This window comes from Patella vulgata, chromosome 3 (genome assembly GCF_932274485.2).
Source record: "Patella vulgata chromosome 3, xgPatVulg1.2, whole genome shotgun sequence".
Taxonomy (NCBI): domain Eukaryota; kingdom Metazoa; phylum Mollusca; class Gastropoda; family Patellidae; genus Patella; species Patella vulgata.
In genome coordinates this window covers 9,905,236-9,918,606 of record NC_065881.2, presented here as the reverse complement: position 1 = coordinate 9,918,606, position 13,371 = coordinate 9,905,236, and the positions used below count along the sequence as shown (strand labels likewise).

Genomic DNA, 13,371 nt, shown 5'->3' with positions numbered 1-13,371 from the left:
AAGATTAAAGCACGTGTTTTAGGTAGATTTTATACTGCAATCACTTATTTTTTCTGCCATCAAAAACTTGCAAAAGCCTCAGGTATCCGATGTGAACCATCACATACATTGGTGCTCACGCTGGCCGAATGGTTAGCACGTGCGTGCTGTATCATAAGGTCTGTCATTGATGAGTCAACTGACGTAGTTTCGAATCCTCGGTTGTACGTGACAAGGAGTAGGGTCGCCTGTCCAACCTCGTGGGGTTTCTCCGGGTTCTCTGGTTTCCTCCCACTGCTAAAGACACCTACGCGCAAGCGAATTATTGAAATAAAATTGAACCATATGTTAGTCCCGGAATGACCTAATTACATCTACATTCATCGAATAACGCCCTTTTGTCCTCACTCCAATCTAATTCTAAACATGTATGCACCTAAATGAGCAGAAATATTGTCTCAGAGCTTCCGATTTTATCAAATTCTCGGTTAATCTGCCAGATCTCACGCCAAACTGGCCGTTGTTTCCATCCAGAACCCCTTCCTGTACAAATTCCTGAACACGCACCTGGGCCCTGTTTCTCGAAATCCTAACTAAAGATAAAATTCAAATTTTAGTAGATACCTCAATTTTGATTGGCTAAGCACTACAATCAATCTAATATTATCCAATCAAACGATTCACGAAACAGGCCCCAGGTCCCTTAAACCATTTCACGGACAACAGACACACAACGCTATGTTTACATATTGGAAAATATAACAAACGAAATACCCAAATAAAAATATTTTATTAACGACAAGCGGAATGATTGGCATCTGGTAGAACAATAAAACCAATGGCTGCTGGCCCAACTTGAACTGTACCCGTATGTGATACAGGAGGCATGTTAGGGAAGTTGTTATGGCTGTCTAATTTCAAAACATGGCCGTTAAGTTTGATTGACCTGAAATAAAAGACAAGGTGCTGAACTCACATATAATTTGAAACAAGGTTATCGCCAAAGCTAAATGAAATGAAATGAAATGGGGTTTAACGTCCCACTCTTCTGCTCCGACTGGGATAATGAAGACGCCATACGCAATACACTGTGCAATGAGGGAAATTTTGCCCGGGCAGCGGCACTATGGCCTACTCTTATATAGAATACCAACTTCCAAGGAATCTTTTACGTGCACGGGACCTCGGTTTCTCGTCCCATCCGAATGACTAGACAACTGTCCTTGTCACGTACAGGTGGGCAAACAAAATCTTACCACGCCACAGACCTTATGATCTAAAGCACAGGCATGAAACCATCCCCCAACCCTTTATTCGGGTCTATAAAACCGATTTCGACTGAAAAGGTAGAACGGAATGGCTAAAACCATGCCCATCCCTTTACTCGGGTCTATAAAACCGAATTCGACTAAAAAGGTAAAACTGAATGACGGAAACCATGCCCAACCCTTTACGCGGGTCTATAAAACCGAATTCGACTAAAAAGGTAGAACTGAATGACGGAAACCATGCCCAACCCTTTACTCGGGTCTATAAAACCGAATTCGACTAAAAAGGTAGAACTGAATGACGGAAACCATGCCCAACCCTTTACTCGGGTCTATAAAACCGAATTCGACTAAAAAGGTAGAACTGAATGACCGAAATCATGCCAATTCCTCTACTCGGGTCTGTAAAACCGATTTCGACAGAAAAGATAGAACTGAATGACGGAAACCATGCCCAACCCTTTACTCGGGTCTATAAAACCGATTTCGACAGAAAAGGTAGAACTGTATGACGGAAATCATGCCAAATCCTCTACTCGGGTTTGTAAAACCGATTTCGACAGAAAAGGTAGAACTGTATGACGTATACATACTCTGAATTAAGACCGTGACTATCACCAGGTGAAAACATATACAGGTGTTGTGTATGACCCCCTTTTATCTCGACTGGCATGGTATTTAAACCAATATTCATCAGAATAATAGTTACACTGCCCTTATTGTAACCATGGGAACTGAAAACAATAAAAAAAAAACCAATTGTAAATTAATGCCATAATAGTTACACTGCCCTTATGGTAACCGTGTGAACTTAAAACAATTTAAAAAAAGCCATTGTGAATCACTGCCATAATGCATAGGTTAACGTCCATTCGACTAACACATGGTTCAATTTTATTTCAATAATCCGCTTGCGCGTAGGTGTTTTTAGCAGTGGGAGGCAGCCGGAGGACCCGGAGAAAACCCATGAGGTTGGACAGGCGACCCTACTCCTTTTAACGTAGAACCGGGGAATCGAAACCAAGCCAGTTCCCTCAATGACAGACCTTATGATACAGCGCACGCGCGCTAACCATTCGGAAATCAAACCAACCGTATTCCGTAGAATTTTGACGTATGTACAAGTCTGGACATAAGGCACGGTGTTACGGACATTGTCAGGCACATATCACACTATTGCTGCTGATCACTTTGATAGATTTCATGATATTATGTTAATTTAAGATTCATTATGTCAGAGCCCACTCTGCATATTAAATGTCTTTTTTTTGGTCTCTAATGTTATAAATGTATGATAAAATGAAATGAAATGAAATGGGATTTAACATCCCACTGTTCTGCTACGACGGAGCTAATGAAGGCGGACTTACGCCAGACAGTGTGCTATGAGGGAAAATTTTCCCGGGCAGCAGCACTATCGCCTACTCTTATATCAAAGGGATCTTTAACGTACACGTTAATGTATACACGGGACCTCGGTTTTTCGTCCCATCCGAACGTCTAGACAGCTGTCCTTTTCAGGCCCTCCGTCCTGCACCACTGACAACGGGGTACCACGTCGGAATATTCCGATGAACCTTCTCGGCCAATGTAGGGATCGAACACCCGACCTCCAGGCTAGCAAGCCAGCGTCTTACCCACTTAGCCACCGTAACTCCCGTAAGATAAAATGGATAATTTTAACTTAGTCTCGATTGTCAAGTACGGTTGCTACGATAGTAAACAATTTGAATGAAATTTTCCATATATACGTTTTTGTTGGGCATTCTAACCTGGGTACTCTTGTACAATGAGCGTAGGCTCTTAGATGAGTATCTCCACCAAATGATACACTTAATACTCCATCTCCAACTAATCTCTTATATAGATAGGTTATCCAGTAATCCTGCAATATAATGATACAAAATACAGATGTGACGCCACCCTTTGGTGTTGGTGTACCATAATTTCAAATGTCCCAGGAGATATCGCTTTACACGAATTTGATTGGTCAATTTAAAAAGGAACTATACGTGTAAGAAAGAGTAGGCTGATAGATAAAATCTCCTACTCATCTTGTTTGATATCAAAACATATCAACACTCGTCAACAAATGTAAAAAACGAAACAGGCAAAGCCTCGGGTGTTTTTTACATTATCGAATTGTGCTAATATTTTGTGACGTATAACAAAGAGTTGGGTGATAAATAAAATCTTCTACTTGTTTTTTTTGATATTCTCTATTTCTCAATATTGCAAATTGGAAGAATCACCAAAAGGTGATCAGCGGTTTTGAGGGCCAAAACTTACATTATTATTGATATTAATCCGCCGTAGAATGTTTGTCTCAAAACAGCCTTGATTCCTCTTTGAGCTGATATTCCCAATTTATCCAACCAACTGTAATTTAAATTAAACACTATATATGGGTAAACCTCACACTACTTTAATTTTAATAAGAGCTTAGAGTTCTAGTTGGTCCATCACCTCTGACTTCCGGTCGTGATATTGATCCCAAGTGTGAACGTATGTGGCATGGAGACTAATATATTCGGGACTAATATATGGTTCAATTTAATTTTATTAATTCGCTTACGGGTAGGGGTATTTGGCCGTGGGAGGAAACCGGAGAACCCGATGAAAACCCACGAGGTTGGACAGGCGATAAACAGCAATAAAAGAAGACTGCGTGTTTATATTTCAAAATTTCGTTTTCCTTGTCTTTAGTACATTAGGATCTGGAAGAGTTGTTATATAACAGGCGTTCTACTTGATGTGAGGAATTAGCCAATGAAGCGGTCTGTTACGGTGAGTTCTTGGTGTGCTCTGTACGGAACTGTGGGCAAACCCTTAGAAACGCCAAAGCTCATTGATTAATCAATGTCTGCATGACGTCATAGGGTCAAAAGCCGCTCGTATGACCCCTGACGCGAGAGAGAGAGGGTTTAACGTCCACTCGACACAAACTAGCTCATTGCAGGACTAACACATGGTTCAATTTTATTTTTCAATAATTCGCTTACGCGTAGGGGTCTTTAGCAGTGGGAGGAAACCAAAGGACCCGGAGAAAACCCACTAGGTGGGAATTCTATTAGAAAAAACACGGATATGTAAAATGTACGGTACTAGTGAGTACCGTAAAGTATAATAAAACATTTAATATTAATTTTATATTTAAGGAAAACAACAAAATATATGTAATTGGTACTACTTACGCGAAACTAGCAACGTATTGGTTGTTTAAATTGTTTGGTGCAGAGCTCCATGCAACAGATGTTTCAGCCAACCATACAGGTTTACCAGGGGCATATTTCTTACACGTATTGATAGCCGTATCGACTTTATGTTTCAATGAATCCAGCACGTGAGCACTACGATATTCTAATACGGATGCATGTGAACCGCCCATGTAATAACTAAAATAAATATAGTACTAGGTTTCAGTGTGCAAATCATAACTAGTATTAGGTTTTAGTGTGCTAATCATAACTAGTATTATGTTTCTGTGTGCTAATAATAACTGAAATAAATATAGTATTAGGTTTTAGTGTGCTAATCGTAACTATAGTATTAGGTTTTAGTGGGCTAATAATAACTAGTGAACCACTCCAGATAGTGAGCCAACACCCTATTCCCTGGGCCACTGCGGCTGTCTGTGTGCAAAGAAAAACCCCAAAAGAATAATAATATCTGGTCAACACTTTTAACCATTTTCAAACCAGCTGGGAACATTTGTGGGGGGCCCAAGGATTGTTTTTAAAAAAACAAATCTATGGCCACGTGTAAGAAACACATATTTTTTTTTCAATTATAAAAATCATTGTAAATGTTCTTATAAAAGTATTAAACTTACTGATGAAAGGTAACTGCATCAACCGCCTCTCTACCCCCGTGAGTCAGAAAACTGAAAATATAAAATGATCACATGTTTTTGGTATAGGTAGGGTTTAACGTCCACAAACCAGGTCATATCGGGAATAACATACGTTTAAATTTTATTTCAATAATTCGCTTGCAGTGGGAGGAAAATGATGGACCCGGGGAAAACCCACGAAGCTGGACAGGCGACACCACGTCTGGCCACGTACAAGTTGGGTATCGAAACCACGCCACTTGACTCAATGACAGACCTTATGGTTTCACTTCGCACGAGTTAAATCACCAGACCTCTCAACCACCCGGCAGATAACACATTTCTAAAAATATGCTCTGTGTCTGCAAAAGGGATAATAAATGACTGAACTGCGTTGCGGCGGTGACGGGTTTAGCTAGAAACTTCTACCTGTTAATAAAACCACTAGACCCCCTCCCTCCAACCACCCGGCAGATAACACATTTCTAAAAATATGCTAAGTGTCTGCAAAAGAGATAATAAATGGCCAAACTGCGTTGCGGTGGTGACGGGTTTCGCTTCTACTTGTTAATAAAATGTTTCAAGAAATATCAGCAATTAAAGATGCATTATGTAAGAGTCAAATCTGCCTATTGCAGGATTTTTTTACTGGCTATACATGTTGTATAAATTATTATTTAGACATTTATTCACATTGCAAGCCGATAATAAACTCTCTAGACCATCAGGTGACTAAGATAGCGAGTGAATTAGTAATATTGCAATATCTACGTTAATATGAACAGCACTTACGGAGGTAACTTATTGAAGAACTGTCTTTATTATTGAAGCAATTATATTTGGCAATCGGAATTATTTACCCTATATCTTATCATAACTTTAAACACCATAACTTCACTCAGAATTAAGCAATTTGACAGAAAGTTTCATAATATCCATTTTCAATAATCTAATCTTACACTTGTATAGCAAGAACAGTCAGCGCTTTATCTAAATCTTACATAATGTATCTTTAAATACGTTCGATTCCAAACCTTTCTGTAAAACTAACAACGTCAAGATTGGTAACATCTGGTCCGAATATTTTAGGTATATGTAAGCCATGAATTGTTGGTAACAGATGTTTTAGCGCCAAAAAATCTTGACCAGAGTGAATTAAGCTTGTTGATTGGTGGCAGGAGGCGGGAAGGAGGGGGAGGGGGGCGAATGGTTGCACGCGCGTGCTTGTGTAGATCACAAGGTCTGTCATTTATTCAAGTGGCGTGGTTTCGATTCCCCGCTTGTAATTTAGAGATTGCGCGTGGCGACGTCACTTTAAAAAGAAATGGATTGAAATGAAATGGGGTATAACGTTCTACTGTGCTGCTCCGACTGGGCTAATGAAAACGGGCATGCGCCATATAGTGTGCGATGAGGGACATTTTGCCCGGGCAGCGGCACTATGGCCTACTCTTATATCGAATTCCAACTGCCAAGGGATCTTTTACGTTCACGCCAATGTATACAGTGTTTCGTCTTAGCCGAATGACTAGACAGCTGTCCTTGTCAAGCCCCCCGTCCTGCATCACTGACAAGGGGAAACCACGTCGGAAATTACCGATGAACTTTCTCGGCCAATGCAGGGATCGAACACGCGACCGCCAGGCTAACAAGCCAGCGTTTTACCCACTTACCCACCGTCACCCCCTCTCTTATAAAGAGTTGCATGCTTAATCTAAAGGAATCGATGTACCGTCCTTCAACTTTAAAACGGTTTACAAGTCTCATTTGAATTTGTTTTAAATTTTAATGGAATGTACTTCTGTCACTGTTTTGTTTTTTCGCATAAAAGGCAAAACAGACTTTTGGACGAGAATGCTTGACGCGAACAGAACAGCGAGTGAGTTTAATTACAACTTCAAAATGATGTTTAATACGAATCATAATTACCAGTACAACTACTGACTTCAACTTTACAGCCAAATTATGGTCAAATAAAGGGTTCGATGGACGTATTTGTCCGGGAGGCCATTTCAAATGGGCCTTGTTTCGATGTGACTCGGATCGTTTTACCTGAAATTGATTGTTCCACAGAAAGCTTATACAATTTACTACCAGATGGCGCCATTAACTGGGGTCCGTTGAAAAGTTGACTTAGATCGTTCTTCTCCCGGAGCTCTTCATATGCAATCGTCTATATTTAACAAGTTTACTCACCATTGCCGAGTTCCAAACCATAAACTTTATAACCCTTTTCAGCTGTATATTTTAAGAGATCAATAGTATTGGTCGGATCCCATTTACCATTTTTACGGGGAGCAATATTCAGATCATATATCAGATCCCATCCAACCGTTTGTATAAAATGATTTAATTTATCCCAATCACTGGCTACAACAGAATAGATGTTCATTAAGTGTCATTTAGTAACTGGGCAAATACATAAACGAGAGAGAGAGAGAGAGAGAGAGAGAGAGAGAAATGGGGTGTAACGTCCACTCGCACAAACTAGGTCATTTCGGGACTAACATATTGTTCAATTTTATTTCATTAATTTGCTTGCGCGTAGGGGTCTTTAGCAGTGGGAGTAAACCGGACTGCTGGAAAGGAGAACCCAGTTAGTTTCGTTTTCGTATTCTTCACCGCGATAGGGGTCCCAAGAAAACCCATTGGTCCGCCGCTAAATAATATGTATTTTAATGTCTGCATTCCCAATTTGAAAGAAAGACGCATGCATAATTCAAAAACATTTCTAGACTGACAGGGATATTCAGTTTTAAAAACTTTGTGGTGCTAATAAATTTTGAAAGAATACTTTCGACTACGTTTAGAATAACGTCAATTAGATCCCTTATAATGCAAACCCCACAGGGTAAAAAATGGCGTTTAAATTATAACTACACACATTAAAGATACATTATGTAAGATTTAGATAAAGAGCTAGCCATTCTTGCTATAATAGTTCGAAAATAGATAACTTAAAATGGATAATTTGAAAATTTCATTCAATTTGAATTACTCTCTTGCGAGCGAAGATATTAGCTTTTGAAGGTTCGACAAGACGTGTGCAATAATTTCAACTACCGTACTGGTTGTTCGAAGCTAAGTCTCGCTCCTCCATTTTTAGCTTAAATCAAAATATGGCTGAACTGTTCTAATCTATTTAATATCGGAGAAATCCGATTATAGCCTGGATAAGTTAATCAATATCTAATTAATAATTTAGAAAACATTTCAGGCCTAAAGAAAGACCTGCAATAGGCAGATTTAGCTCTTGCATAATGTATGTTTAATAGATAACATATTTTGAGAAAATGTCGTTTTTAATATATTTTTCGATTTATATATATTTTACGTGTTACTAACCCATTATGTAAAAGTTAGGATGTCCTTTCGTACTGGGACCCAAGATAAATCGTTTATTTCTGGCATTGTTGTTTCTCGTGAATACCATATAATCAGCATCCGTTCCACCAACTCGTAAATAACTTGGACCCAATCCTTTAGCAAGAGCTAACATTTTTGCCGAACTATGTATGTAAAATAAGTACATATTATTTATAATACTAAACCTTTTGTGGTCTCCTCTACACTCTACTTCATTATTGTTTTCATTATTAATGATAAATGAAATGAAATGGGGTTTAACGTCCTACTGTTCTGCTCCGAACTGGGCCAATGAAGACAGGCATACAGTGTGCCATACAGTGTGCTATGTTCGAACTCCAACTGTCAATGGGTCTCGAAGGTACATACCAATGTGTACACGAGACCCCCATTTTCGTACTGTCCGAACGACTAGACACATTTCCTTGTCAGGTCCTTCGTCCTGCTTCACTGACAAGGGGAACCCCCGCCAGATAATCCAGAGTAACTTTCTTGGCCAACAAAGGAAGCGAATCGGGGACCTCCTGATTAGCGAGCCGCCGTCTTACGCACTGTACTAAAGCGGCTAAAATTAAAAAAAAAAATAATAAAAAAATATCCCACTTACTTGAAATCGAAAGTACCCCAATTATGTTTAATCATACCACAGTCTAAAATACTTCCAACAAATTTATAATCAATCCGTTGGACTATTTTAGAATGCGTAACATCTATGTAGATGTTGGAATACACTCCAATAATCGAACAGAGCCCGAATAGAAGGGCAAGCATCGCCATGATGGTAAACACTGTCAGCTCAATACAAAGGTAAACTATTCTAAACCAATTGTTGAATTGTCTATATGTATATAAAATGTGTGTTAAATTTTAATTAAATGTATATATACCATGGCTATAATTTTTAAATCCCCGTAACATACTGTGAAACTCTCATACAAATGTGTGTTAAATTTTGATAAAAAGCATATAAACCAAGGCTGTAGGTTTTTTAAAACCCCGTAACATACTGTGAAACTCTCACGATTGTGGATAAGATAAATGACTAGTTTTTCTTCACAGATTTGATTTTTGATTTCTATTCTGTGTGGTTTCTACGAATAAAACTGATTTCATGAGATTGTTTTACATTTGTTTTGTTTTTTGTTTTTGGTGAAGGAGGCGGGGTTGGAATATATTGTGAGGCGAGTACAGATTTATTGCTTTGTTGAATAGTTTTGTCAAATCTACTGGTAAAGAGAGAGAGGGAGAGGGAGAGTGTGTTTAACATCCACTCGACACAAACTAGGCCATTTCGGGACTAACATATGGTTCAATTCTATTTCAATAATTCGCTTGCGCGTAGAGGTCTTTAGCAGTGGGAGGAAACCGAAAGACCCGGAGAAAACCCACAAGGTTGGACAGGCGACCCAACTCCTTGTCACGTACAACCGAGAAATCGAAACCAGTTGACTCAACGACTGACCTTATGACACAGCGCGCACACGCTAACCATTCGGCCATCCACCCCCCGAGGTAGGCGATAATCGAAAATGACCCGGAGAAAACCCACAATATTAGATAGGTGAACCTATTCCTGGGAATCGAAACTTTTACCATGTGTACTAAATAATGTTCTCCGTTTTTTGTTTATTTCTTTCTTTTATGGATTAAAGTGTTGTGATTGTTGTAATTTTATATTAGTTGTTCTTATGTAAAGCGCCCGAGAGCAGCTCGCTGAGTTGAATTGTTGGCGCTATACAAATCAATTATTATTATTATTAATATTATTAGCTCGACGACGGACCTTGTGATCAAAAGCGCACGCGTTGAACCATTCGCCCCCCCCCCAAAAAAAAACAAACAAACAAACAAACCCATTGAGATATATTTCTTTTCTTGTACTAAAGACACGGTAAATATTTATTACAAAGAAATTGTTTACATGATACGGACTTCATGCAAGGGTTAACTTTAAAGGCGTGCATAAAAACATGAGTATGATTAAAAGTGTTATTGTATAATACTCTATCCTGATACCATAAATACGTCCCTTTAAGTCGAACAATTTCATCCTGTTTCACTAGTCCGTTCATTAAAGTCGGAATACCAATCTCAAGAAACAGATTGTTGTCGCTAAACTTCTCAATGAAGAATAAGTATTGCTTGACAAATTTTCGTGGAATGTAATAGATATCGGACGCCTCATAGAATACCTTGTTGATACCTCCAGCATTTTCTGCTAGTTGATCGAGAAATCCTTTCACCATTTCGTTTGTTTGACGTAAACGTCCCAGTTGATCCAAAACCTCGACGATTCTTACTTTTCCCCGACCTTGACGCCACGGTGCCCAGTTCCGCTTGCGCCATCTCGTTATATCTGGAACCTTCTCCTGAAAAATGTTTGCAACTCGAATACTCTTTTGGAACCATAACTTGTCTCTGGGAAGATTGTATAGATTCCAAACATTTAACAAAACATCGTCGCCGACATGAAAATATCCCTCAACATCATAATTCATCATCATCGCCTTGCGAAGACAGTTGTATCCCAAAGTTCCGTAATAAAAATTAGGATGCACTTCCACAAAAGAAACTGGATAATTCAAGGCGTTGTACGTTTTTACAAACAATTGTATCTTTCGACCACAGTAGAGAATTTGTTTAAAGACTGGCCTATATAGTTTCTCTAAATAATGCAGTATCTGATAATAACCCACCGTATTGAACACAATTACCAGTAGTATATTGTCGATCGTTTTGAAAGGTTCCTTAATCGGGGACCTCCTGATTAGCGAGCCGCCGTCTTACGCACTGTACTAAAGCGGCTAAAATTTAAAAAAAAAATAATAAAAAAATATCCCACTTACTTGAAATCGAAAGTACCCCAATTATGTTTAATCATACCACAGTCTAAAATACTTCCAACAAATTTATAATCAATCCGTTGGACTATTTTAGAATGCGTAACATCTATGTAGATGTTGGAATACACTCCAATAATCGAACAGAGCCCGAATAGAAGGGCAAGCATCGCCATGATGGTAAACACTGTCAGCTCAATACAAAGGTAAACTATTCTAAACCAATTGTTGAATTGTCTATATGTATATAAAATGTGTGTTAAATTTTAATTAAATGTATATATACCAAGGCTATAATTTTTGAATCTCCGTAACATACTGTGAAACTCTCATACAAATGTGTGTTAAATTTTGATAAAAAGCATATAAACCAAGGCTGTAGGTTTTTTAAAACCCCGTAACATACTGTGAAACTCTCACGATTGTGGATAAGATAAATGACTAGTTTTTCTTCACAGATTTGATTTTTGATTTCTATTCTGTGTGGTTTCTACGAATAAAACTGATTTCATGAGATTGTTTTACATTTGTTTTGTTTTTTGTTTTTGGTGAAGGAGGCGGGGTTGGAATATATTGTGAGGCGAGTACAGATTTATTGCTTTGTTCAATAGTTTTGTCAAATCTACTGGTAAAGAGAGAGAGAGAGAGAGGGAGAGTGTGTTTAACGTCCACTAGACACAAACTAGGCCATTTCGGGACTAACATATGGTTCAATTCTATTTCAATAATTCGCTTGCGCGTAGAGGTCTTTAGCAGTGGGAGGAAACCGAAGGACCCGGAGAAAACCCACAAGGTTGGACAGGCGACCCAACTCCTTGTCACGTACAACCGGGAAATCGAAACCAGTTGACTCAACGACTGACCTTATGACACAGCGCGCACACGCTAACCATTCGGCCATCCCCCCCCCCCCCCGAGGTAGGCGATAATCGAAAATGACCCGGAGAAAACCCACAATATTAGATAGGTGAACCTATTCCTGGGAATCGAAACTTTTACCATGTGTACTAAATAATGTTCTCCGTTTTTTGTTTATTTCTTTCTTTTATGGATTAAAGTGTTGTGATTGTTGTAATTTTATATTAGTTGTTCTTATGTAAAGCGCCCGAGAGCAGCTCGCTGAGTTGAATTGTTGGCGCTATACAAATCAATTATTATTATTATTAATATTATTAGCTCGACGACGGACCTTGTGATCAAAAGCGCACGCGTTGAACCATTCGCCCCCCCCCCCCAAAAAAAAACAACCAAACAAACAAACCCATTGAGATATATTTCTTTTCTTGTACTAAAGACACGGTAAATATTTATTACAAAGAAACTGTTTACATGATACGGACTTCATGCAAGGGTTAACTTTAAAGGCGTGCATAAAAACATGAGTATGATTAAAAGTGTTATTGTATAATACTCTATCCTGATACCATAAATACGTCCCTTTAAGTCGAACAATTTCATCCTGTTTCACGAGTCCGTTCATTAAAGTCGGAATACCAATCTCAAGAAACAGATTGTTGTCGCTAAACTTCTCAATGAAGAATAAGTATTGCTTGACAAATTTTCGTGGAATGTAATAGATATCGGACGCCTCATAGAATACCTTGTTGATACCTCCAGCATTTTCTGCTAGTTGATCGAGAAATCCTTTCACCATTTCGTTTGTTTGACGTAAACGTCCCAGTTGATCCAAAACCTCGATGATTCTTACTTTTCCCCGAACTTGACGCCACGGTGCCCAGTTCCGCTTGCGCCATCTCGTTATATCTGGAACCTTCTCCTGAAAAATGTTTGCAACTCGAATACTCTTTTGGAACCATAACTTGTCTCTGGGAAGATTGTGTAGATTCCAAACATTTAACAAAACATCGTCGCCGACATGAAAATATCCCTCAACATCATAATTCATCATCATCGCCTTGCGAAGACAGTTGTATCCCAAAGTTCCGTAATAAAAATTAGGATGCACTTCCACAAAAGAAACTGGATAATTCAAGGCGTTGTACGTTTTTACAAACAATTGTATCTTTCGACCGCAGTAGAGAATTTGTTTAAAGACTGGCCTATATAGTTTCTCTAAATAATGCAG

At 38.8% G+C, this 13,371-nt stretch overlaps 2 long non-coding RNA genes and 1 other non-coding gene across 3 annotated transcripts; all 3 read right to left on the bottom strand.

Moving 5' to 3' along the window:
- Window positions 1-758: 758 nt before the first annotated feature.
- LOC130012316 (uncharacterized) lies at window positions 759-3,132 on the bottom strand. The gene is made up of 3 exons (XR_008787737.1): window positions 3,020-3,132; window positions 1,841-1,981; window positions 759-925 (listed from the first exon to the last, which is right to left on the bottom strand). It is a non-coding gene; the product is annotated as an uncharacterized LOC130012316 (long non-coding RNA).
- Window positions 3,133-3,543: 411 nt separating this feature from the next.
- On the bottom strand, window positions 3,544-6,232 carry LOC126815918 (uncharacterized). The gene is made up of 4 exons (XR_008787719.1): window positions 6,114-6,232; window positions 5,080-5,130; window positions 4,442-4,642; window positions 3,544-3,626 (listed from the first exon to the last, which is right to left on the bottom strand). It is a non-coding gene; the product is annotated as an uncharacterized LOC126815918 (transcript).
- A 1,043-nt stretch (window positions 6,233-7,275) lies between these two features.
- LOC130012310 (uncharacterized) lies at window positions 7,276-9,267 on the bottom strand. Its single transcript, XR_008787734.1, has 3 exons — window positions 9,053-9,267; window positions 8,425-8,588; window positions 7,276-7,449 (listed from the first exon to the last, which is right to left on the bottom strand). It is a non-coding gene; the product is annotated as an uncharacterized LOC130012310 (long non-coding RNA).
- Window positions 9,268-13,371: the final 4,104 nt, after the last annotated feature.